Source organism: Garra rufa, chromosome 12, assembly GCF_049309525.1.
Source record: "Garra rufa chromosome 12, GarRuf1.0, whole genome shotgun sequence".
NCBI lineage: Eukaryota > Metazoa > Chordata > Actinopteri > Cypriniformes > Cyprinidae > Garra > Garra rufa.
The window spans coordinates 46,447,209-46,473,563 of NC_133372.1; the positions used below are offsets into that span (position 1 = coordinate 46,447,209).

Consider the following 26,355-nt stretch of genomic DNA (forward strand, 5'->3'; position numbering starts at 1 on the left):
ATTTAGTATCGATGCTTTAGCTTTTGCACCGTATGTAGTTTGATTTTTATGCAATTGCTCTGGTTGATGAGATTGATCCATCATAACCAAAACTCTTGCATTAGGGGCATGGTTGACCTAAAAATTAATATTTGCTGTTAATTTAGTCAGACTCAGGTCATCCGGGATGTACACACAGGAAAATAGGGGTGTAAAATTGTACCTTTTCAGGTACAACAGCTTGTCGATGGACCTTTTTTACCCCTATAGGGTACATATTTGTACCTTAGAGTAGTAATACGCACCCTTTAGGTACTAATATGTACCTATTAAGGGTAAAAAAAAGTTACAAAGATGTCCTTTTAAGGGTACTGCTCCACAAGCTGTTGAAGCCCAAAAGGTACAGTTTTAAACCCCTATTTTTCTGTGTGTAGGTTGCGTGTTTTGCTTCAGTAGAACAGTAAAGAGGATTTTGAGTTGAAACTGTGCTCCTTGGTGATTCATAAAATGCAAGTCAGTCAAATGCAAAGCTTATTTAGCTTTCAGATGACGTATAAATCTCAATTTCAAAAAATCCACCCTTATGACCGGTTTTGTGGTCCAGGGTCATAAATACCAGGGTCTATATGCTGTAATTTCAAGAATAAAAAAACATGTAAACAAACACAATATTAAAACCTGTGGCTGCTGATGATATATTGAGCTCTTATGAAGTGAAACGATTGGTCTGTGAAAGAAAGCTAACATTATTTACAACATTATTACCTGTAATCCAGAGCCTCAGGCAAACGTTAAAACCTGTTTCTTGTCTGGACAGGTAATAATGTTGTAAATAATGTGCAGTTTCTTCGTAGTAAATGCTGCATCTTCCCAAACATGTAATGTTGTCAATTGTATGGTCCATAATTATCGTTTTTTTATTTATTTGCCAAAAATCATTAGGATATTATGTAAAGATCATGTACCATGAAGATATTTTATAAATTTCCTACCGTAAATATATCAAAATTAAAATTTTAGTAAGATGCATTGCTAAGAACTTCATTTGGACAACTTCAATGTCAATTTTCTCAGTATTTCAATTTTTTTTTTTTTTTTTTTTTTTTTTATAAAATTTTTTTTTGCACCCTCAGCTTCCAGATGAATCGCCCAAATATTGTCCTGTCCTAACAAACCATACATCAATGTATTTGTTTATTCAGCTTTCAGATGACGTATAAATCTTAATGTCAAAAAATGTACCCTTATGCCTGGTTTTATGATCCAGGGTCATAAATACCAGGGTGTATATTTATTATTATTATTATTATTATTATTATTATTATTATTATTATTATTTATTAATTCATTTATTAATCATTTATTTTTTTTATTATTTATTTATTTATTTATTACTACTATTATTATAAAGAAGTTCAGGTTTAGTTTGTTTTTCATGTGTTTTTCATTGCTTTGTAAGATGACAAGAGGAATGTTTATTTTGGCATTAAGCAAAATTAAACCAAAATGCAACTCTTAAATTACAAAGACTGTGAATGAATTTAAATAAGTAGTGTTTCATAGTGTTTATTTAGTGTTCTCAGTGTCTTGAAGCTACTGGTGTGCAGCTTTAACAAAAAAAATATACCTTGATATTTTTTTTTTTTTTTTCCCCAAATAACAATAATTAAATGATATTTTGCTCAGTGCGTTTTCATGCTGGTACTTTGGCTGGTTTAGGTCTGTCATGGTTACTAAAATCCATTACAGGACATACTAAAATTGCCAGTAGGTGAAAGTCCCTGTCTTTATTTAGCATTTCAGTGATTCATTCATTCAGACAATATGTACAAAACAGTTGATTCATATAGAAATGATGCAAGTGACTGTCTTTGTGGTGGATCATTGAATCACTGACTCAAATAATTTATTCAAAAACAGATTTGTTCAGGAACGAACCGCAGAGAAAAAGTGCAAAAGTTGTTCAGTGCTACAAACAAGCGCCATAAAATTAAAATTATTGTTGTTTTTCTTAAATGTATTTTATTTTACAGTAAAATCTCAATAGTAGATTGTTTATTTTTTATATTTTATTATATATTATAATATTTTATTACAGTAAATAATTTTTAAATTAATTTTTTACTATTATTATAGTCACATTGATTGCAAAAGTTGTTCAGCCCTACAAACAATTGCCGTAAAATACAATTATTGTAGTATTTTTCTTAAATTAATTTTATTTTACAGTAAAAAATAAATGGTAATTTTTTATTTAATATTTTACTTTATTATATATAATATTTTATGACAGTAAAATATTATAATATTTAATTTTTACATTTATTATTTCTTAGTATTATTATAATCGTATTGCTTGCAAAACTTGTTCAGCGCTACAAACAAGCGCCATAAAATAAAATTGTTTTGTTTTTCTTAATGTATTTTATTTTACAGTAAAATCTCAATAGTAAATTGTTTATTTTTTACATTTTATTATATATTATAATATTTTAACGTAAATAATTTAATTAATTTTTTAGTATTATTATAGTCACATTGATTGCAAAAGTTGTTCAGCCCTACAAACAATTGCCGTAAAATACAATTATTGTAGTATTTTTCTTAAATTAAAAAATAAATGGTAATTTATTTAATATTTTACTTTTTTATTATTATATATCATAATATTTTATGACAGTAAAATATTATATTTAATTTTTAAATTTATTATTTCTTAGTATTATTATAATCATATTGCTTGCAAAACTTGTTCAGCTACAAACAAGTGCCATAAAATAAAATTGTTGTTGTTTTTCTTAAATGTATTTTATTTTACAGTAAAATCTCAATAGTAAATTGTTTATTTTTTAAATTTTATTATGTATTATAATATTTTATTACAGTCAATTTTTTAATTTATAATTTTTTTTGTATTATAATAGTCATATTTATTGCAAAAGTTATTCAGCCCTACAAACAAGTGCCGAAAATCTGGAGCTGTTTTTTTTTTTAATTGCATTTTAAATCACAATCAATTTTTATCTACAAAATTGCAATTCATGAAATAAAATAATAAATAATAATTTTGCTAATCCAAAATATTAAACCAAACAAGAGATATTGATTAAATAATGGCATAAAAATATTTATAATAAAATAATAAAAAAATAAAATAGTTATACTACTACTAACAATAATAATATTTCAACTTTAAGCTAGAATATGAGAGACAGTGTTGCACCAAAAACACTGCATGCTTTTCTTGGCCATTAAAAAAGCACACAAACCTTTGCGACACTTTACAGTGTTGCTTTATAATTGTATAATCGGTGTGAGTTTATAGCGAATATTGGTTGTCGCTCGCCCCTTCCCCCACACACACAGAGCGATGTGTGTTCTCCTGCAGAGCCGATCCACGCGTGTGCGTCTCCACCTGAGCCTCACGCAAACACACGGTTATTTTTGGACGCCGTGTGCCAGAACAGAGTGTCAGCGAGAGAGAAACAAAGAGCGAGTGAATCCTCAGCAGAGATGCGAATAAAGCCGGAGAAATGGAGACGGCACAATGCTGCTCTCCTGAATAAAGTATCTGTGGCTATAAATAACACAGCACTCTCACACTGTTATTTCACCACATATTTCCTCCTCATCCTGTAACGCTCATTTGATCGTTCGCTTTTTTTTTTTTTCTCTGAAGCGGTTATTTGGAAATGAATCACATGTTTGATGGCTTGGAGGTGTTAATTGATACTCAAACACCTGTTTGGAGACGTTTTTCCATTTTTGGATAGCCGTGCAGCTTCTGATTACAGGCATTACATGAATATATATTACATAATACATGAATATGTGCATGTTGTAATTTGTGGTTTGTGCTGTGATGTTGAAAACCTCAAGCATTAAGTCAGGCTGCACGATTTATCAAAATGAAACCGATATGGCTTGGTGTGATTAGCAAAAGTTGCGATTTAATTGCATGTATGCAGAGCATCTTGTTCATTTACACACGTGCAGCTCAGGATTTGATGTTTTCCTGTTGTTCTTGACTTGTTTTGCAGAAAATGTTGCTTATTTCCAAAAAGTGGAATGAGAAATGCTGATAAACAGGCTGTTATCAACCAGAAAAATATTAGTATTGTAATTTTTTCAGTTGTTCGTATATAATATTCTAAAATTTTTATAATAATTATAAAATATTTTTTATTTAAGATTATTATTTTTTATAATTTAAAAAAATATATATTATCAAATATTACAATAGTATTATTTTTATTGTTGTAATTTTTCAGTTGTTAGATTTGTATGTAAAATGTTTATATATAATATAAATTATAGCTACGTAGTATGCAAACAAACTTTTATTTTGAATTAATCGTGGCTAATTTCACAATAGTATTTGTTTAATATTTGCTGTAAAATAAAATTATTGTATTTTTCCTATTTTATTTTACAGTAAAATCTAGTCATTTATCTAGTAAATAGTAATTTGTTTTTTTATTATATATTATATTAGAATATTTCATTTTCAAATTTATTATTATAGTCACATTGATCACAAAATGTATTTCTTAAATGTATTTAATTTCACAGTAAAATCTCAATAGTAATTTATTTAAAATTTATGAATATATATTTTTTATTACAGTAAAATATTTAATTTTTAAATGTATTATTAGTCATATTGCTTAAAGTATTTTTCTTATGTTTTTTAATTTCACAGTAAAATCTCAATAGTAATTTGTTTATTTTTTACATTTTATTATATATTATAATATTTTATTACAGTAAAATGTTATATGAATACTTAATTTTTAAATGCTTTTTTTAGTGTTGTTATAGTCATATTGATCAAGTTCAGCCCTACAAACAAGTGCCGTCAAATACAATTAATGTAGTATTTTTCTTAAAATTAATTTTATTATACAGTAAAAATTAATTAATTAATTAATTATAATATTTTATTAGAGGAAAATATTTTGTTTGTTAAATTTAAAATGTATTACTATAGTCATATTGATCGCAAAAGTTGTTACAAACAAGTGGCGTAAAAAAATTATTGTAGTATTGTTCTTAAATGTATTTCATTTTACAGTAAAATCTCAATTGTAAATTTTGTTCAATTATTTTTAATTGATTATACATTATATTTTATTACAATGAAATATTCTAAGAATACTTAATTTTTTAAATGTATTATTTTTACTATTATTATAGTCATATTGATTGCAAAAGTTTTGTTTTTTTTTGTCAAATATAAAAGCCTTTTCACACCAAAAGCCTCAGGCTTAGAGAAAAGTAAATTGACGTCTGTACAGCAGACCGCAGAAGAAAAAAATGTAACTCTTCAGCAATAAAAACAGAAAACAAATATTAGATTATCTTAAGTTATTTATGCTTATTAGTATGGAATATGGATGAATTGGATCATCGAAGGTCAGCAGCAAAGACATCAGTTAATAAAATGGGATTAAATACATAAAGGTATTACATATACATTGTATTTGTATTATTTAACATATTTAATTATTGCAGGTTTGCGTTGAATTTCAGTGTTTTTATTCATTTTGAAGAACACTGTATTTGTTTTTTTAGTGAGTGAGATGAATTAATGCATGTTTACATTTATTCTAGAACTAAAGGAACATCTTACAATTTCTCTCAACATGGGGACAGGAGAGCTTTTAATCAATAAATGTGGGGGAAAAAGTAACTGGCATTACTTATTTGAAAAAGTAACTCAGATATTTTCATTTCTATTATCAAGTAATGCGTTACTTTACTAGTTACTTGGAAAAAGTCATATTATCACGTAACTTGCGTTGTAATGCGTTACCCCCAACACTGCCTATGATGCCAGGTTTTCACTTCTGAACTCAATTAAATCTGATTGGTGCAGATTCTCATCTGTGAAAACTGCGGTAAATGTGTTAAAGTCATGGTGTGTGTCTGTGCTCATGAATATTAATGAGATGATGTCGTTTTGAGTGACGCATGGAACAGCTGAAGGATTGTGAACAACTGAGTCGCTCAACATATTGCTCATGACTCACGCAGCTTCTGACAACGACACGCAAGATGTCCGAGCGCTGAGTCAACATGTTCCCCGAAAATAAATATTTAGCCTTTTGTTATCTTGTTATCGAGCTGTGACAGAAATCAGCGCAGTCTCAATTAGCTCAATAACTGAACATCGTGCCAATCTGGAGCCTCATTTGCACAATCTAGTCCGTTTATAGCAGTCGTTACGCTAAATAACCGATCTGCCGAACGCAACTAAACAAGTGATTCACTGGAAAACCAGCTAGAGCAAATATTAGATCTTGAGTTCTTTCTAAACAATACGTGAAAAGTTGTGCATGACTTTCATGTGATGCTGCATTGATGTAGAAGATGAGAAGCCACATGATGACTTGTCGTGTAGTTTAAGATGGGCATTATTTCATGTGTGTCAAAGGTGGAGGTGTTTTGTCAGCCTGCTCTCTTTCAGGTCCTCTGTGGGTGTGTGTTATGCCGTTGATCTGGATGGTTCTGCATCAGTGCTGGTGTGTAGCAGGTGTGGTTGAGTTTCTTCAGGTTCAGTCACGCCATCTTCCCGCTTACTGTGAACTCGCCATCATTCACCGGCCATCTGCTCATGTGACGCCCTCGCTTGACACGTCGCATCCTCATGGACTCGAAACCGTCACATCTGATGCAAAACGACAAATAGTTCTGTATGTTAAATTAATTCTATATTAGGGATTCAAGTAATTTCCGGATTTAAAAAAAAAAGTGATTTGATCAGCGCTTGTTTGTAGGGTTATACAATTTGAAATAAAAATAAATAAATAAAAAAGTAAATTATTATAGTTTTCGGTTTAATTTAATTGTATTTTTGTTTACTTTTTCGGAGCAAAAAATAAATATCATACATTTTTCCCTAATTTACAGAAGACACCCACTAAAATGTCATTCAGTCTAACAATCTTGTCAGCCTTATTTACAACAAAAATCAATTTATGACATATTAAAAGACAAATTACTTTCACCTCAAATACTAATTAGTTGTAATTCTGTAATTTTATTTTATTTTTTTTAAATTTGCCACTATCTTAGATTTCACCCATTTGTCAGTAAGACTTTTTTACTCATTTAAAACACAATACAATTGTATATGCTCCCTTATTCTTTTATATATTTTAATATGTACAAGTCAGAATAAGCATGTTTAATTTTTTAACATAAATATTGTTACACTGAATGACAAAATTTTGACATTTTATTCTACAAAAACTTATTTGAAACTTTAAAAGTAGACACTTTACTTGCATTTAATGTGCTTTCTATAGACCTAAAATCATTTTTGTAAATTTTTGACCTGGACATCTTAACATCTTTGACCCATATATAAAATATAATTAGTACTAATAAACTAGTTATAATATAGATGTGTATACTTATATTATTTATTAAAATTACTATAAAAATAGTTGCAATATTTAATATTCAATATTAAAAAGTTTAAAACGTTTAATATTTTTTAAATATTAAAAAGAGTTTTTGTCAGAGCCTTTGATACTCTTAATTTTGACATTTATTTGTATTTTTACACCACATATATGCATTTGTGAAAAATATCGGTTATCGGTCTGCTTGATCTGTAGCAATCGATATCGCATCAGCCCTGAAAAACACACATCGGACCCGGTCGACCCCTATTAAAAATATTTAATGAAAATAAATAATAATTTATAATAAATTTACGCCTTTACAGTTTGATATCCTGATTTTGGTTTTATTTTGAAAAATTGTTCAGGCCAATTTGAGCACTTGCATATGAGATATGGTCCTTTTTCTGTTTCCTTCTATAACAGGTGTTTTCAAGCTCAAGTTCAAATGCATGCTTCATTCATAAATCCACATGAATTTAACCTCCATGACAGCGTGTGTATGTTTCATGCTTGCATTTTGTCCATTTTCTGCATCTACTGGGCATGAAGGGTTTTACACGAAGATGATTCATGTTTTCTTCCTGATGAACTCGTATAAGATTGATCATAGTTTGTGAGCGTCCCGGTCTGCATTGATTTGCTTTGGTTTGGGAGTCTGTTTATCTGTGCTGTCTGTGTACTTGATAGCTGGTGTCTCCTTTGCATACTAATGAGCAACCGTGGGAAAAATCTGTATAATTGTGTGTAATTTCTGTGTGTGTGTGTGTGTGTGTGTGTGTGTTTGCTAGAAGAGAGATTTGAGGCAGAGGAAGGGAAAAATCAATAGCAGCCCATCGAGAGCAGCTAACTGTGTAATTGGCTTCAAAGTCATCAGGTTCACTGCTTTCCTCTCATGTACAGTCCTAATGTGAAATCAGCGGATAGTGTGTTAATAATATATTATACAGTAGCAGCAGTTGAGCATCGGTGTGTGTGTATTAGTGAATCCTGGTCTGAAACATCTGTGTTTTCACTTTGAAGTCATTATGTCCCTGTTGCTGGTCTTATTGTGTTCTTTTCTTCAAAACATTAAATCATTTACTTTTTAATTAATTTAAAATTGATTTGATAAGGTGTCATTTTGACAAAACAAGACGCTCTGGAACGGTTGGATAAATAGCGAAACGCACATTTCCATATTTATTTGCATATCAGAAAGTACTAATGTGTTCTGAATGTTCTGGAGATGAGAGAGAACGTCTTGTGATTGTTCATTCATGTGCTTGTATGTTCTCGTCTGCTGTTGGACTGCCTGCATATGAATGGATCAGCTCTTGTTGTGTCCATCTGTTTGTGTTTGTGAATCTGTATTGAAGTGCATCTCTTACAGTTGAAATCACATGCTGTCCTGCTTTCAGAGGCACATAGAGAGCGTTAGAAGAGTGTAACTGTACTCCGGTGTTGATGAACATCAGTCATTGACTCCAGACGTGGTGATTTGTGGCTCTGATGTGTGTGATCCGTAGTGGATTCGCCGGCACCGCCGTGACCCTGATGATTTGGCAGGAGCTGCTTTCAGTCCAGTGTCTAAATTCAGCTCTTGGCATTCTGTAAAGTTTCTGAGGACTTGACAACTAGAGCTGGGTATTGACAGTTACCTCACAATGTTTACATAAAAATGTATTAATGCACGGCCCTAACTATGGATATTTTGCATCTTTTTTATAATATGATGTTTCTATGCATGTAGTTGTGGTGTATATATAATGCAATACACAGTTAAGGTCAAAAGTATACATGGACCTTGTAGAATCTGCAAAATGTTAATTATTTTACCAAAATAAAAGGGATTGTACAAAATGCATGTTATTGTTTATTTAGTAATGACCTGAATAAGATATTTCACATGAGGTGTTTACATAGTCCACAAGAGAAAATAATACCCTGTTCAAAAGTTTACACCCTCTTGATTCTAAATACTGTGTTGTTACCTGAATGATCCACAGCTGTGTTTTTTTGTTTAGTGATAGTTGTATATGAGTCCCTTGTTTGTCCTGAACAGTTAAACTGTCAGATAAATCCTTCAGTTCCCACAAATTCTTTGGTTTTTCAGCATTTTTGTGTATTTGAAGCCTTTCCAACAATGACTGTATGATTTTGAGATCCATCTTGTCACACTGAGGACAACTGAGGGACTCGTATGCAACTATTACAGAAGGTTCGAACACTCACTGATGCTCCAGAAGGGAAAAAAAACATGCATTAGGAGCAAAAAAAAACTTTTTGAATTTGAAGATCAGAGTAAATTTAACTTATTTTGCCTTCTTGGAAACATGTAACTATCCTCTGTAGCTTCTGAAGGCCGGTACTAAATGAAAAAATATGATATTTAGGCGAAATAAGAAAAATGTACACATTTCGATTCTGTTCAAAAGTTTTCACCCCCTGGCTCTTAATGCATGGTTTTTCCTTCTGGAGCATCAGTGAGTGTTTGAACCGTCTGTAATAGTTGTATACGAGTCCCTCAGTTGTCCTCAGTGTGAAAAGATGGAGCTCAAAATCATACAGTCATTGTTGGAAAGGGTTCAAATACACAAAAATGCTGGAAAACCAAAGAATTTGTGGGACTTAAAGGATTTTTCTGAAGAACAGCAGGCAGTTTAACTGTTCAGGACAAACAAGGGACTTATGAACAACTATCAATAAAAAAAAAACTAACAAAAAAAAACAGCTGTTGATCATTCAGGTTTAACACCGTATTAAGAATCATTTATGTGAAATATCTTCAGGTCAGTACTAAATAAACAACCTGCATTTTGTATCATCCCTTTTATTTTGGTAAAATTAACATTTTGCAGATTCTGAAACGGGGATGTAAACTTTTGACCTCAACTGTATATTTCATATTAATGATTGTATTAAAATGTAAAAATAGGAAGTCATCAAGAGTATTTAATGTTTTGCAAATTCCTAGTTTAAAATCTTCAGTCTTTGAGGAAAAGATTGGCAATTTAAATGGCGATTTGTATCAGCGCAGGCTGTAGTGACCAACAGCGAACTGTTGTCTGGACGTTTATTCATGCGGTCAGAATGAGTGGTGGTCAGTTGGTGCCAGTTTGAGTGCCAGTCCTCGACACATGCCAGGCTAATGCAATAATCCTCAATGTGTTTTTCTGAATCTCGATTCAAAACGGCTGTTTGAATGTTTTTCTGCTGTCTCTGTCTCTCTCTCTCTCTCTTGGCTGAAGCAGCAGGAGGATGGATGAAAATAGACGTGTTTTTTCACACCGAGAGAGTTATAGCTGTAGGAAGGAGAGTGTAAGGACGGGATACAGTGCTACCTGAGCAGATGGTGTAGCCCAGTGTGTGAGCGGGCAGCGCCAGGGCTAAACACGTCACCGAGGGCACCACTACATCACTGAAATGGACTTAATCAGCCATTGCAAATCATTGCATTACATATAGGATTGTTGATTTAATGCATTAATGTGGTGCAGTTAAAAATAGAAAAAATAACACGTTAATGCATTTAACGCAGCGCCCCGTTCAGACCTGTCTGTCATCTTACATTGATGCAGCGTCTGATGATCCTGATGCAGGACGACTGACTGACTGTGTGATGGAGTCTATTAGAATGCAGTTATATGAGCCTAAAATTCAAGATATGAGGCCAAAAATCACCCTCTTATATTTGTATCATATGATTCATATCATTTGAGCAATTTTTTCCCCAGTATCTTCACGATTGTACATTTGATTGTGATTTGATACAACAGTTCAATAATCAAGTTCAAGTTGTTACATTTTAGACAGTATTAGGGATAAAAATGATTTCAAAATCTCACAATTTGATAATATTGCGATATGAAATCCATGATACGATATTTGTTGCGATAGTAAAATAGAAAAAAGAGAAATAAAGAATTGGAAAAAAAATAAATCTTGTACATTTTACAAGTTTAATTATCTATCTAATGCACTTTAAGAGAGACTTTACAATTAAGAGATTCAACATATGTTCTTAACTAAGAAAACTTTAGTCAGAGAAAAGTGAATTGACTTGTGCCAGAACTTTAAAGGGGACTTAACTCTCTTTTTATTTGCGAAATACCGTCTTGGTCTTTATTACATTCACACTTGTGTTTTAGGAAGCCAAACAAATTAGAATATAGTAGTAATAATAATAATAACAATAATAACATTGCCACTAATAGCCATATGGTGTAAAACAATTGCACTGTGAAATAAATGAAAATGAATACTTCCTAGGTCTATTATTTATCTTTACACTCGAATTGGGAAATTACAATACTTCTTTCCTAACTTCTACACTTGAAAGAGATATTTTGAATTTGGACTTGACTAACGTTAACCATTTAAACCACTAACTTTCAGCAATTCATAGTGCACTTTTAAGCTTTCATTTTGACACAAACAGCAGTAGAGCTTTTATTTTGAAGGAAAACTGTGTCTTCAGTGAAAACAGGCTTACAAAAAAAATGCTGTAATCATCTGCCGTGAAAATAAAGGCTGACTGGAGGCTGTTGTGTTTCCAAATGTGCACAAAACTCACAGCACATGCAATAAACCAGTTCACTGCATTTATTCACTGTAAACAGAGCCGTTTTGAGGCACGGAAAACACCGGATCACAAACGTGCAGCAAAAACAGACTTGATGAAAGGATTAAGCCATATTGTGTTTTCGGTTTAAGTTTGTTTGACAGATACTGTGCCGAAGCATAATGGCCCAAAACACAACTTTAAAGACATTTTATGTTTGAATAAGAAGTTTAAATATTTTAAAAGCTAAATTTTTTTTAGCTTTTTTTTTTTTATAGTTTCATATCGTCATGTGACCACGATATCGAGATAGTGTTACTATCGTGATATCACGATATTGATAATATCGTTATATCCCTACACAGTATTGTCTGTTTTCCATTTGAATGCATTGGTTGAGTGAATGATTCAGTGACTCGCTCATTAAGATATTTTAATTATGCAATGTTGAATCAAAATATTTCTTGCTAAGGCTGCTTTTTGTAATGTGTATTCAATGCTTTTCTCATTTAACACAATAATGATCTTTTGAGGGTAATTTCTCAGCCCAACTTGATGTGCAATTAATTTGCGATTAATTAGATTAATTAATCTACTGTAATTTATTTAATTGGATTACAAATGTGAATCACTTGACAATATGTGACCCTGGACCACAAAAACAGTCACTAGGGTCAATTTTTGGAAATTGAGATTTATACATCATCTAAAATAAATAAATAAATAAATAAGCTGAATAAATAAACTGTCCATTGATGTGTGGTTTGTTAGAATATGACAATTTTTGGCTGAGATAACTATTTGAAAATCTGCAATCTGAGGGTGCAAAAAAATCTAAATATTGAGAAAATCCCCTTTAAAGTTGTCCAAATTAAGTTCTTAGCAATGCATATTACTAATCAAAAATGTTTGATTTTTAACTAATTAAAAAGTTTTGATATATTTACTAAATATCTTCATGGAACATGATCTTTATTTAATACCCTAATGATTTTTGGCATAAAAAAAAAAAAATCTATAATTTTGACCCACACGGTACACTGTATTTTTTTGCTACTTAAGACTGGTTTTGTGGTCCAGGGTCACATTATGGTGCATTTTTAATGTTGAGAGTTGACCAGGGGTTCTTAACTCTGCCCCACAAGATCCATTTTCCTGCAAAGTTTAGCTCCAACTAGGGCTGTGCAATATGGACAAAATAATCATATTGCGATTTGTTTTTGAACGAATATTGCGATTGCGATTTTATTTGCGATTTTGGCAACTGTTTTTGCTTTTTCAAACAAGCTACATACATACATTCTAAATGTATTCAGTGCACAAGAAGTGCATAACAAAACATTTCACAATGAAATAACATAGTATTAAGTTTAATAAACAAAACTGTTGTAAAATTGTCTTTAAAACAGACAACATAAAATAAATTAGCCATGTTACTTTTTTCCCAGTACTTTAGCCTACTTTGTGTAATAACGAAAACATTCATTTCAGTGGAAAAATGTGTCAAACTCTCTATTTTAACATTTTGAGGGCTCTACAATCTTTTGCTTTTTTTTTTTTTTTTTTTTTTTTTTTTTTTAGAAATTCTTATGTGATTTAATTTTTCTGATAATCAAAAAGCATAAACATTTATTTATTTTTAATCAAATGAAAAATAAACCCTTTTAATTTTTGGCAAACAAACAGAAGTTTACTGTTAAAATCAATACATGGAAGAAAAATTATATTCAGTTTAAAACATTTAATTAATAATTGTAGTGTTTTTTCTACAATTAAGTGGTTAATCTTGTTGTAATATTTATTTTTTTATCATATATATTGTTTTATGTATGTTTTGTACATTATACTGTACAAAAATAATACAAGACTAATATTGATCTGTTTCATGTTAAACCGTACTTTTATTTTGACAGGTTGCCGTGAAGTTTCTGTGTGTACGCTGTACAGTATGATATGATGCTAGTTTTCTCAAATGAAATGGTAAAAGTGACACTCACAGCAGCTTTGGAGATTGAGTTTATCTGTTCATGTTAGATGCAAATGCCAAAAATTAGTGGGAGCGTCACGTGTGTTTCAGTATGAGTGTAGTAAAAAAAAAAACGCGTCTCTGCCATTCATAGATACAGAGGCAAACGGAACATGCAGGATTCATATTAGAATGGTCTTTTTGCATTTCAGTTTTCAGACACTAGTCCATATCGCGATTTGAATTAAGTGACAGACCAACTTTTGATTTATTCATCTAAAAATCAACGAATTCCGTGGCATTTCGCGCTGTAGTAAATTCCGTTTTTATGAATTGAGTTCGCGATCCAGTTCGTGTTTTCGCGGAGGAGACATTGTAAACGCGCGACCATAGAGACAGAAATGACATGCCTAAGTGTAAATAAGATAAATAACATGAGGCAGTTTAGTTTGTTTAATAAAAAGCAATGTATAGACCTGTTCTATAGGAAAGATCACCTTAAATGACTTCTATTGTGATCTGGCGCTATATCGAAATTAAAATGAACTTGACGTTCAAGGGGGGCGGGGGGTAGATAAAATCGCAGCCTTGTGCGGTTTAGAAATTGCATGTGCTTAAATCGCGATTTTTTTGCGATTGCGATTAATTGCACAGCCCTAGCTCCAACCTTAATCAAACTCACCTGCTTGTAACTTTCTAATGATCCTAAAGACCTTTTTTAACTTGTTTAGGTGTTGATTAGAGTTGGAGTTGAGCTCTGCAGGAAAACGGATCTCATGGGCCAGAGAGAACTCCTGGTGTAATGTAAATCCAGCGATTCGACGTAAGTCCAGCAGTCACGGATCGTCCTGCTGCGTCCTAATGGCTGCCAGTCTGCCACGCTTACAGAGCGCTAGCGTGGGCTGCTCACACCGCTGATTGTGTATGTTTGCTGCTTATTTCTGTGCATTCATTTATTTATTCAGCATGGCATGGCAGAAACGACTGATTCTTAACAGGTACTTGCTGGGCTGTCAATCCTAAAATAGTCCTGTATAATTAGGCTGGTTTAGAGGTTGTGTCGCATGCATCCTGATGCATTTGAGAATCCTTCTGAGAAGTTGATTAAACAAATTTGAGAAACTCATTCATTAAATCCAGATCATTCAGATGCTTTAGTGTTTTGCATCTTCAGAACCTATTGATGCAGAGATGTTGGATGCAAAGCATTGATGTGAGAGTTCATTTCAGTTCATCTGTTATGGTATTTTAATAATTGATGTAAAAATACTTGGTGTAACACACTTGGTGTAAATATTAATTCTTCATCTTTCTTCAGCTGTTGAAATCAGCCAAATCCACTTCGAGCCACAATGTCTTTTGTCAACATTTTTGAGAATAATTAAGAATCGCTCCCAGATCACTGAATCAAATCATGCCCATGTTTCAGATTTTGTGATGTGTCGCATCATTTAGTAAAGAGCTGTAATTGAATCAAATGGTTGTCAGAGCAAATCATCACTCATGCTAGCTTTATGCTGATTTTATGGGAGCCCATTATTTTCATCTCAATTCCAGTTGGTTAATATTGTTTGCACACTGATGTTGTATTGTTTTTAGAAAACACAAGTACCAAAATTCAGAGCTGTATGCAACAACAACTCTCCCAAAATATAGGCCTCAGTATATGCAGAATATTTTTGCATTATTTTTTTTAAATAGTTTTGTAACAATCAATGAGTTCTCTGTGTAGAATAACCATATTAACAACATGTTCTGTATTCAAACATCTGCATATCTGCTGATTTGCTGATTTACTGATGCTGGTCAGCTGCTTTGGACTCTGTTGAACTTTTTTTTTTTTTCATTGAAATGTTATATATTTTTGTAATATTTTGATTTTTAAAAACTTATTTATTTGTAATTTTCTGTTATTTTAATTGTAGTTATAGTTTAAGTAATTTAATTGTGTTTTGCCTTTTTTTATTAGTTTTTATTAGTATCAATTTTTTATGTTTTTGAGTTTTATTTAAATTTTAGTTTTAGTTACAGCAAGTTAAACTAAATGAAAATAAGAAATGTTGGTTTGGCAACTAGGTAAAAAAAAACATAAGTATTTTTAAAATATATATTTTAAGTATTTTATAGGGAGTTATTCAATTTTTTTGTATTGTTTTATTAGATTTTTTTATTTTTTAGATTTTTTTTACACCACTTCCAGAATAAACATTTTGTGATAATTTACTTTAAAAAATTATTATTTTTTTTTTTAATACATCACTGCAGAAGTACAGACCCTTTGTTTACAAAGTGAATGTGCAAAGTAGATGAAACACCATTTACAAAAAAATTATTATTATTTTTTTTTTAAAAAAACATTCATTTCACTAGATAAGACCCTTATTCCTCGGTTGGGATCATTTAGAGCCCTTTGAAACTGAATTTTTCACCTTCAATCCATTGAGCACCATTACACTATATGGAGAAATATCCTGTCCGAGAAAGACGCAAAAATCATTCCAAGCAGCGACAGCGAGAGACTGTTTAGAAGCGCATCGCATGTCTTCATGAGAAGAGAAAGGTTACTGTATGATGACTGAAATCATCCATTAGTCAATCAACTCCAGAACGTTCTGTTGTCTAATACACCAGACACCAATTGTGTTTATTCTGACAGCAGCTCCTTAGCCAGGGTTCAAAGACCAAAGATGACAATCATTCACAAATCTGCTGCTGCCAGTAAAAACTAGGAATGAGCTCTTCTTGCGGGTTTACCACACAATAAAAGTCAACTTTCAAAAATGTTAGTATTGTATTTTTACTGTTGTTTTGTAAGATAAAATAAAAAAGTAAGACAAAAATAATGCTAACAATCATTACAACAGCTCTAAATACATTTATTCTAACATTCTCCTTTGCTCAGCAAGACTGTATTTATTTGTACATTTAAAAACACATGCCTGATTCAAGTCGGAGGTCTTAAAAATGGCCAAAGAATATTATTTTACTAACTTACTAATTTTAAGTTAAATTGTGGTTTGTTGGTAGGCTATAATGTCTACTAGAAATGTCAAAAATGTTCAGTCAGTAATAGTCAGTAAATATTTAGCTATTTTTTATTTTTTGAAAAGCAAGACAAAACTATAAAAAGCACATTTTGGCTATTTAATTTATGCAATATTGAAAAAATTGGCAAAATACATGGGGGGAAAAACAAACTATGTTCAGTAATCGACCTTCAGCCTTCAGCCCAGTGTTTAATTTTGTTCGGGTTCGGCCAAGAATTTTCATTTCGGTGCATCCCTAATTATCGTTTTTTGGTGTGAACAAACCTTTAGTCGTTAAGGATGAACTTTCAATCATGATGTAAACACAATCAAACTGTAAAAACATAAAGCACAGATTAATGACATCAAACGCTCGTTTATCAGCGGTAATTGACTGAGATTTGACTGAACCAGCGATCTGGCATCAGAAGTCTTGATTGTGTTTCTGCTTGCGCAGACTCGCCGCTCCAGTACAGAAATAGCAAACATTATTGGCTGATATGTCGCCTACTACCTGTGTCAGTCCGGAAGGAACAGAAAGATGTGATTGGCGTTTCTCTCCGCGAGCGACTGAAGACAGAATGGACAGAGAGAATGAACGCAGGGGCGTGACGGGGTGAAGTGGGTTTGTTCTGCCCTCCAAACACACACGCGTGTAACTGGGGTGATTCACAGACGTGTGTGTGTGTGTGTGTGTGTGTGTGTGTGTGTGTGTGTGTGTGTGTGTGTGTGTGTGTGTGTGTAATTGGGGTACGGGGCAGATGTGCACCACATGGGGCGGAGGGAGATCTATTCTCTCTTGGTGACAGAGCCTGTTGCCATGGAGCTCCTCGTGCTATTGGCGGAGGCCTCGTCCAATGGGGCGTCAGTTTCATCATTGAGAATTTTCTCTCTGTCTCAAACGGAGGGAAGTGAGGATTGCATAAGGCTCGTAATGGGAGCCAAAACAGGCCCAGATTTGAACCTGACACACTTATTTTTAGAGAATAAAAGATGGAGATGGGCTGAACGATATCTCTCCCACACAGCCTCGGCTCGTCCGCAGATGCACTGGTCTAGCGGAGCGCTGTTTGTGTTATTCCTGGATCCCAGTTCGTATTCTTATTGATCGGAGTTCATGAGCGTTGCTTCAGCTTCGTTATGTCTGGTTGTGTAACGTACTGTACTGTTCCCAATGGCACTTGATGCAGATGTATCTGGACATCAGCAGCTGAAAAAGTCAATGCATTTGATTGAATTTGGAATCTTAGTTTGGGTTTTGCTTAAATGCTTGGACATTTGCTTTTTGCGGAATGTGGAGAAGAAAAGGCATTATGAATCCCACATGTTCCTCCTTCACTGGCATTTAAAAGCATGCCAGGATGTAAGCAGCGCATATTTTGGCCATTTTGAGATTATTGAATTAACTTTTGAGCAAATATTGTGCAAAATAAGTGTGCTTTTCATTTGTTTTGTGTTTATCTTATTTAAATTGTATTAACTTGAATGCACTGTTAAAAATAGCTTCGTTATTGGTGGTTTCATGAAGAAACTTTTCCATTGCACAAAGGTTATTCATAGTGTAAAAAGTTACTTTAGATTATTAAAATGGTGTTTAAGAACTGTTTGCTGGAAGGATGTTTGGAGAACCAAAAATAAACAAAAAAAAATTAAACTTGGGTAAACTTTGGGTAAATCTGATTTTTGCATTACCATCTACTCTAATGTTCTTTCTTCTGTTAAATACAAAAGAAGATATTTTGAGTAATGTTGGGAACCAAACAATTGATAGTAGCCATTGATTGTCAGTGGCTGCTGGCAACTCTATGGTTAAGTTTAATGGTAAAATAAGGATAGTGCCATAAATATGCATTACATAAAAAATGTAAATGGGCTTATGATTTTAGTTGTGGAAAAAAATCATGCACACATGGTGCACCCTTTTTTTTTTTACACAACATTTATAATAATGTATTTTTAAAAACTCAAAACCACATAACCTAAATGTAGTGATGACCTGTCTGATTGATTTGGAGACGGGACCCCCTCTGCAGACCCACCTCTGTCTCTCTCTCTGTAGGTTGTGTAGTGCTCGTTCGCTCTGGTATCGTCAGGTCATGTGACGTCATCCTCCCCCTCTCAGCCCACTCAGTCCGGTGGGACCGACTCTGACTCATCTCTCCCTCCTCTGCTGTTCTTTCAATCCATCCCTCCTTCCCTTCTCTCATTATTTGTTTCCTTGCTCGCTCCGTCCTTCAGTCTGCGCTGTCGCTCGCCACACGATCTGTTAAAGCAGGGAATCCTTCAGTGACGCATTTTCCCTGCAGTTCAGCGCGTTACAGCGATCTGACCATCAATGAGCATTCTCACACACACACACACACACACACACACACACACACACAGAGGCAGCATCTGCCCACACACAGGCAGTGTTATAAAACCACAGCGCAGCATCACAAGAAGTCCTTCGCTTTTTTTTCTCGCTCTCATTCTGACATTTTCTCATTTTCTCTTTCAGTTTGTTTTGAAGTGAATCTCATGAAAACATGTCCTGCTCACATTCCATCTGCGTTTACATTTGTGACCCTGAACCACAAAACCAGTCTTAAGTAGCACGGGTATATTTGTAGAAATAGTCAAAAATATACATTGTTTGTGTCAAAATGATCGATTTTTCTTTAATGCCAAAATCTTTAGGATATTAAGTAAGGCTTATGTTCCATGAACATTTAGTAAATTTCCTACTGTAAATGTATCAAAATGTATTTTGATTAGTAATATGCATTTCTAAGATTTTCATTTTGGACAACTTTAAAGGCGATTTTCTCAATATTTAGATTTTTTTTTTTTTTCCACCCTCAGATTTTAGATTTTCAAATAGTTGTATGTCAGCCAAATATTGTCCTATCCTAACAAACCATACGTCAAGCTTATTTATTCAGATTTCAGATGAATCAATCAATCTTCAAAAAACCGACTTATGACTGGTTTTGTGCTCCAGGTTCACAGCAAATGATTTTATTCAAAGCAGAACAAGCTACACGTCAAAAAGCAAACAATCTTACTAATATACAATTGCAGGTTTATTACACAACTAGAATTTATAAGAAATGCAAATGATGTTATGCATGCTTTGTGACCATTGAGATGTTTTTTATAGCATGATATTATTTTGCACGTTTATCATTCATATTGGTCTTAAAATAGACTTATGCAATCCTTATGCAACATCATTGCTTTCATTTTACTTTGCGGCAAAAATGTTGTGGTATTCACCCATCAAAGATGCCTTTTTAAGATGTTTGTTAAAACATTTTGACCCATTTTTAAAGGTTTCTCGAGTAATCTGGCTCTCATATTTAAACAGTTGTGCTGCCTAATATTTTTTTGGAACCTCTGATACTTTTTCTCAGGATTCTTTGATCAATAAGAGGTCAAAAAAAGGAGTTTATTTAAAATAGAAAGGTTTTCTAACAATATACACTACTGTTCAAAAGTTTGGGGTCAGTACATTTTTATTCCTTCTTTTTTTGAAAGAAATGAATACTTCTATTCACCAAGGATGTGTTAAATTAATAAAAAGTGATAGATTGTTAAAAAAAGATTTCTATTTTGAATAAATGCCGTTCTTTTTAACTTGTTATTCATCAAAAAATCCCCCCAAAAAAGAATCACAGGTTCCAAAAAAATATTTGGCAGCACAACTGTTTCCAGCATTTGATAATTCTAATAATAAATCAGAATCTTAAGACTGGAGTAACAGCTGATGAAAATTCAGCTTTGCATCACAGGAATAAATTATATTTTTAAGTATATTAAAATAAAAGCCATTGCTTTATATTGTAATAACATTTTGCAATATTATTGTTTTTTTCTGTATTTTTGATCAACTAAATCCAGCCTTGATGAGCATAAGAGTCTTCTTTAAAAAACATTACAAGTCTTTTCTTTATAATAAAATATGTATTTCTTTATAATAAAAATAATGCAAAATACTAATTTAATGTCCTGTAAAATGTCCTCACCCACCATTGGCAAAAAAGTTTGGAGTTTAAATAAATGTATAAATGATTTTTCTGTTTTCACATTGTAAACGGTATGTAAAACATGGCTTATTTATTTTATTATTTATTTTATTTGATATATTTTACTATTTTTATTTTTTTTACTAAATGCCTTTGTTCTCAGAACAAACATATAATTATTTTTTGAACTATTTTCTTAAATGCATATATTTTTGCTCGTACCGCAGCAAAGGCACACGCTCAGGTAATTTGACGCAATGGAGTGTGTGTCATCAAAGCACTCTTAACTGGGTCACTGTGTGTTGTATCGTGTGCACAGCTGCTCAGGTGTGTTGTATACCGTGCCAGTGCATGACAGATTCTGGTTTATTTTTATCCAGCACCATTAAGCTTGTGGTGGTCCGGCTGAGCGATGCACTCTACTTTACACCTGAAGACATTGTGTTTGTCTCATACATGTTTAAATCTCGAACACAAGAAGCTGAGGCTGACGTCTGCGTCTCCTTGGCAACAGCAGGAGAGAGAGAGAGCGAACGAGCGGTGGCTCATTCATGAACACCCTTCTCCCTCATTCAGAGCTCTTCATCATCTTCAGTTGATTCTGAAGGATGGCCTCGCCGCTGCAGCGCGTGTGTGTGTGTGTGTGTGTGTGTGTGTGAGAATGATTGGTCGGTGGTGTCATGTGCTGCCGGTGACGTCGTTTCTGCAGTCGGGAATCCCAGCTATCGCTCTCCCCACCCGTCTGCTTCAGTCTCTCTGCAGTATGACGTCAGTGTTGGAGTTTCCTCCGCTCTCTCGCTCCTACAGCGCTCCCTCCGTCACTCCGCTGCTGCATTATGCGCTTTGACTTGTGCTTTTAAAAGCATTGTGTGTGTGTGTGTGTGTGTGTGTGTGTCTTACAGCAGATGGCAAGTTACTCAATCCTGAACCTAGTGCACAAACTGTCCCTTCATACACACACACACACACACACACACACACACAGGTCTAATGTGTTTCTGGACGAATGCTCGAATGCCACACTTCAGTCATTCCTGTCTTTATTGTGTAAGAATCACATACGGTCGCACACTCCTCGTCGTTTTTCTGCGGTATGCAGTGTGCAACCTGTGCCGTATGTGAACGTTCTACTTGCAGAAATCCTGGATGACCTACATTTGGCCAAATGTGCAGTACACTGCATTAGGCACACTGTATCCCACAGTGCAATGCACAATCGAATCTATTTCAAGTATGATGAATGAACAGGAAGCAATTTCATCTTTGATATCGTCCTTCAGTCTCTGAATACTTACTACATTTGTACGAAATTTGTACAAATATAAAAACTCATACATTCAATCATATTAAAGTGCCTATACATACTGTCAGAGTTTGTGTGCAATATCTGAATATACGTCATTCCATCTTTGCCTTTTGTATTTCTTTAATTTTCTTTAATTTTATGTATTTTTTATTTTATTATTTGTGTATTTTATTTTAGCTAGTTTTATTTATACATCAGTAAGATTTTTTTTATGTTTTTTTAAGTGTCTTATGCTCATCAAAGTTCCATTTTATTTGATTATTTGAAATATTGCAATTCAAAATAACCGTTTTTTATTTTAATATACTTTAAAATTTAATTTATTACTGTGATGCAAAGCTGAATTTTCATCAGCTGTTACTCAGTCTTCAGTGTCACATGATCCTTCAGAAATCATTCTAATATACTGATTTATTACTTTTATTATCAATGTTGGAAACAGTTGTGCTGCTAAATATTTTTTTTGGAACCTGTGATTCTTTTTTTTCAGGATTCTTTGATGAATAAAAAGTTAAGAGGACAGAATTTATTCAAAATAGAAATCACTTGTTATCAATTTAACACATCCTTGCAGAAAAGTATGAATTCTTTTCTCAAACAGAGAAAGAAAGAAAAAAAAGTACTGACCCCAGGGTGTTTATTTTTGCTATTTATTTCTATTTTAAATAAATGCTGTTCTTTCTAACATTTTATTTATCAAGGAATCCTAAAAAAAAAAAGTATCACAGGTTCCAAAAAAAATATTAGTCAGGACAACCGTTTTTAACACTGATAATAAATCAGCATATTAGAATGATTTCTGAAGGATCATGTGACACTGAATACTGGAGTAATGATGCTGAAAATTCAGATTTGCATCACAGGAATAAATTATATTTTAAAGTATATTAAAATAGAAAACCACTATTTTAAGTTGCATTAACATTTCACAATATTAACATTTCACAATATATATTTTTTTTGCCTGTATTTTTCTGTATCAAATAAATGCAGCCTTGATGAGCAGAAAAGTCTCTGGTCCCTGATTACTTTTGAGTGGCATAGTTTTTCATTTATTTTATTTTTTATTTGATGTTTTATTTTAATTATTTTTTAAATGTTATCCTAATTTTTGCTTTTATTTTTTATTTATTTTTTAATTATTTAGTATTTATATCCATGTTCTGGATGCTTTTGTAATTTTGCAAATTTCTCATGTGCTTGAAAGCTCTTGGCAATAATGCTCATTCTAATTTTGGTTCTGATAATCTGTTAAAGTGACAACTGTTTATTGCATCCTGCTGTTTTTAAACTAGTAAGTGGTGTAGAGTGTATATACTGCACATTCTTTAGTAAGAAGTGAGCTAGTATTTCATGCCAAACGTGGCTTATGACTTAATGCACCACTACTGTGTGTATGTTTAGATGCATTCAGCCTTAGAGAGATTCATACAGTCTACTGCCGTATTCAGACTCAAACACCTATATCTTGAGTTAGCCTATTTATATTGTGCTTTCTATCTCATCTAACCAGTGTTTCTCTCCAGCAGGTGGCGCTGTGACGATTGTGTGTGTATAGGAACATCATACAGGATGCAAGGAAACTGAGGAGACACTGGTTCACCATGACGTCCCCCCCGCCCTCATCTCAGCCATAGGAACACCCACACGCACACACACACACACACACACACACACACACACGCAGAGAACACACACCATCACACTACAGCCCCAGGTGTGCCAGGTAAAGACTGACTGAACTGTGTTTGATAACAAATACTGACGTCCGATAAATCTGTTTCTATATCTCATACTGCATCTGCATCTGTGGTTCAGGGTTTGTGAGGCGTGCGGGTGTCGCTTTGAGGGATAATGTCTGTGGTCTTTACTCCCGACGGGATGAAGGAGGGCGACTGCTCCCTGCCCACCGATGTGCCCGCGGGCATCCGTGGCAAAAGCAGCCCGTCGGCGCCCGCTAAAGACATCAATGCTGACAGCACAGAACCAGACGACAACCTCTCCCAGGATCCACAGGTGAGACTCAGACACTAAAACTCATCCTTATTGTCTTCCTCAAATATAAATTACAGATCTGGCCATTTAAAATGCGCGCGGGAAGTAAAGTGGTCTCGCGTGACGCCGGTGTATTCCAAGGGAACACGGAAAATACAATGACATAGGAAAGACATGATCAGTAGGGGGCAGTCATGTAACGCACTGGACTGGAGCAGGCTGAAAACATTGCTGCAAACTAAAAGGTACGGTAACCTGGAGGGGACACCTTCGGTTCACTTATGTTTGTCGTGGCCACACATATGAATTCGTGGGAACGTCATATTACTTTTTGTCATTGTCACGAGATATTAATTCCTGAGAACGTCATATTAGGTCGTGGCCACAAGATCATTTTGTCCAGGTATTGTCGAGGTAACGACATCCTTATGTTTAATGCATAAACAAACCTGCGTGACCATAACCCAGGATTATCAGAGATAGGTTTATTAATATTTTTTATTTTGAGTTAAGAAATGATTAGATTAATTGTTATAGAAATTAATGCAATATTAAGTTATATATTAACAATAGGCAATGCTGTATATGCGAATGTCTGTGCGCGATGTAGACAGCATTCAAAAGTTTATCAAGAATAAATATTACATATAAGTACTTCAAATTAAATAGCCCTGCAAGAAACATTTTATGCATCCTAAAGTCTTATCCATTAATTGATCCTCTTTTTTTCTGTAATAAATTTATTATTCGTTTATATTCATTATGTCCCCCTTAATTTCGATCTCTTAACATTCCGAATCTAAATGAAATGCTGACATGCCATTAAAGCTTTGATTATGCTATATGGCTGGGATTTTAAATATATATATATATATATATATATATATATATATATATATATATATATATATATATTCATTTTTAGTCTAATTATAACCTATAGTGTTTCATTGTCGAGTGAATCATTCACGTTCCATTTGTAAATCGTATGGTCACACACGGGCATTAATACAATCATAAAGTCAAAACTTTATTGGCATAATTGTCGTTCAAAATATTTGCTAAATATATGCCAAATAGCATATATAAAGTTATTTAGGTTAAGCGATTCACAATAAAGAAAAAAGTAGATAGCTCTAAATCACTTATTATTTATTATTATTATAGGTTATTATTATTTCAATACCTGGTTAGGGCTATTTATTTTTAACGCCTGACAATTATGCCAATAACGTTTTGACTTTTTGATTGTATTTATCCCCGTGTGTGACGATAAATGAGCATGTTTTCATTTACAAATGAAACTACGTGAATGATTCATTTCTCAATAAAACAGTTTAGTATTTATATAGTATAGTCTATTATTTAGACGAAACAAAATAAAATATGTTCAATTCAACCTTTAAACTACATTCCAGTAAAAATCAGTCATATAGCATATGTCAATCATTTACAGAATCATTTACATGAACGTTAAAGAGAGCCAAATTAAGGGGTGGAAACGCACGAAAATAAAAATATATACAAAAATAACAGGCTAATAAAAATAATATTAGTAATAGTAATAATAATGATAATGATAATAATATTAAGACAAATACGAAAAAAAGACTATTAGTTAATAGAAGGAATTTAGGCCTATTTTACTGTGTAACGATAAATTATTTCCAAATGAAACTACGTGAATGATTCACTCTTCAATTATTTGTCTATTAATTAGACTAAATAAAATACAATATATGTTAAATTTAACCTTTAAACTGCATTCCAGTAAAAACCCCAGTCATAGAACCTTTACAGTATCATTTACGTTCAGAATGTTATGTAACGAGATCAAAATGAAGGAAAAAATAACGAATATAAACGAATAATACAAATATTACGGAAAAAAAGAAGGTCAGTCAATGGACAAGATTGTGGGATGCATGAAATGTTTCTTGCAGGGCTATTTAATTTGAAGTAGGCCTACATGTAATACATGTAAACACTTGTGAAAGCTGTCTACATTGCGCACAGACAGCATTAGCATATACAGCATCGCCTGTATAATTATTTAATATTGTATTAATTTCTATAACAATATAATAATTTCTTAACTCAAAATAAAATATCTCAAATAATTCT

The 26,355-nt window shown here is 32.9% G+C and overlaps 1 long non-coding RNA gene across 2 annotated transcripts in view; it reads left to right on the plus strand.

Annotated features, from left to right (window-relative positions):
• Positions 1 to 24,299, plus strand: part of LOC141346274 (uncharacterized) — a 34,876-nt gene extending 10,577 nt beyond the window's left edge. For both annotated transcript variants that reach the window (XR_012357180.1, XR_012357181.1), the window contains exons 2-3: positions 23,763 to 23,962; positions 24,055 to 24,299. This is a non-coding gene — a long non-coding RNA (uncharacterized lncRNA). The remainder of the gene's footprint in view (positions 1 to 23,762; positions 23,963 to 24,054) is intronic.
• The last annotated feature ends 2,056 nt before the right edge of the window (positions 24,300 to 26,355 follow it).